This window comes from Priapulus caudatus, unplaced genomic scaffold (genome assembly GCF_000485595.1).
Source record: "Priapulus caudatus unplaced genomic scaffold, Priapulus_caudatus-5.0.1 Scaffold1576, whole genome shotgun sequence".
Classification (NCBI taxonomy): domain Eukaryota; kingdom Metazoa; phylum Priapulida; class Priapulimorpha; order Priapulimorphida; family Priapulidae; genus Priapulus; species Priapulus caudatus.
Window position 1 is genome coordinate 25,844 of NW_014578637.1, and position 2,489 is coordinate 28,332.

Sequence of the window (2,489 nt, forward strand, 5' to 3'; positions counted from 1 at the left end):
TCATCACAGGCAACTCTATGTAACTAAGTGAATATCCCTCGTTTTCGCCCGACAGGCGGCAGCAGCAGTATGATCCAATATGGCTGCGCCCCTGTGTCAATGTTTACACGCTGTCTATATTCTATCTTGCCTTTACTTGATATATATATAGTTATTATATCTATACGGTGAGTTCGGTCTATTGGTCCCAATCTAGTCTACTACTCCTGTAAGTTATACACCCCCGAAATCTCCACACTACGTACGTACGAGTGCGTGTATACGTACGTATGTAGTATTACGAGAGCCCAGACCCTCTCATAACTTAACATTGAGATGAAAATAGCACATTTGCAGAACGAATTGCAATTATAGTGATACTATATGTTATATTAATGAGAAAATGATTTTCATGGAAAATACATCAGAAAACTTACTTATCTAGCGGTCATAAACCCAAACAAACATTTACAAATTGCGTTTGTTCTCTTGTCAAAGGCAAAGCATATAAAAGCAGCCAATCAGAAGGCGCTAAATTCTTCGCTATGTTATACCGTTTGGGGAAAAAAAATTCGCGGGTGGGCGGGGAGGAAGTAGTAGTTTTTTACCCTTCTGGCTAGGGCGCCCTCCTAAATATAAACACAGGTGTACTGATAAGAAATTATTACAGAGACCTATGCTGAGATAACCCTTGACCAACTCAAACTCAAGATCAGGCGAATCTTGCGGCGACGGTCGTGCCGCGGTGGGCGTGGTGCCCGTCGTACATATGTCTGTCGCCGAATGTCCGTCGTAATCGTTTACACACGCGACGCGAGTTGCACTCGTGCGTGCTTCGCGACACGACGCTGACCCGACCTCTTGTGTTTTCCCCCAAAGCTGCGCGAGTTACTTATTCCGGCCTGCTCCGACGTAGGCTCACACACACACCCGTTCTGCTTCAGGGGGAAAATAGCTGTTCTTGGGTGGATATCGTATCTCAAGCAGCACATTGAGCGATCTCCTTCGAGGTGAATGTGAGCTCGTACGCTCTTGTCAGGGTTATCCACAACAGATCGTACGAAATATTGTCGTGGTAGACCCATAAAATATTTGTCGTGGCCAGATCTTGCAACATGCCCGAAATGTATTTCGAGTGGTCACAAGGGCTACGACACATTAAAGATGGTTTGGCGATGGAGACGCGACAGAAAAAAAAAGATATGTCGTGGGTGTGTCGGAAGTCAGTCGCGATAGTCGTGAGTTGTCGGGCATTGTCGGGGGCTGTTTTACACGTGAACAGGTCGTGGTTCACTCGTGGGATGCTCGTGCTACAGTCGTGCGACTGTCGCACAACAGTCGTGGGTCACTCGGGTCACTCGTGGGACGCTAGCGCGTCCGTCTCCCGATTAAATAACGACGTATTATCGCACGACAGTCGCAAGACTGTCGTAGGACAGACTGACGACAACCAGAAGACATAGATATCACAAAAAATCGTGGAACAAAAAAGGTGCATGTTCAATTTTGTCTCACGGCGGCAAGTCGATGCCACGATGCTCAAAATTTCGTAGGACTGTCTTGCGACGACCCCCGATGACCCACGATTTGCCCAAATTTTCTGTCGTGTCGTGGCACAAATGCGTCCTGGGCTCGTTGTGACCGAGGCATGTTTTAGGAGCATGATGACACTTGAGATCACAAGTCATTATTACATGCTAGCTCCACCCTGAGAGGGAGGTTAGTACTCCCATCAGTGAATGGTATATTTTGGTTGTCATTTGTGATGATAAGCTGAAGACCTAAGCAAGGATAGTGCTGTTGTTATTGTGGTTATTGTCCATTGTGTGTGATATCTCAAGAAACGAATAAGCTATACAGGGAACTAGAATATGAGATATAGGTAATTATTTAAAGGGCCAATGTATACTTTTGCCTTCCCAATTTTCTAATGCAGTCACACTCCCCAACAATTCTATTGAGTTTACAATTACAAGCATACAAAAGCAACCTGGCTTGACTACAGTCTGTACCTCAGATTCACGGACTAATGTGGACATAATATTAAGTCATGTCCATATAAACCTGTGTTAAAATTATGGCATCATGCGATATCATAAGGCAAATGATGACCCTGCAATGTGAACAGGCGATGGTATGCGGTATGCCCCTATGTAAAAGGAAATATACATTCAAAAATGAATGTTGAAAGGTCACCGGGTCATGCGTCAATTTTCATTCTTTCTTTCATGAAATGTCAAGTCGTTTACAGTGTGCTCATTGTTGACTTTATCTAGCACTACTTAGTGGAAGACCTATTATAGGTTGCCATGTTGCCTGCATAGTAATTTCTTTGTGGAAACAGCTACTCACGGTTTAGACTGTGTCTCCATGTCAAACAGCGTTGCTTGAGAAATTTTACTATTTGTTTTGTTGGACATGTATATTTAAAGGGAGAGTTTACTCTAGGTTCTAGGGTTATTTTCAGCTAATTTAGGTTATAATTACGCTACATAAAAAGTTTCATGGTT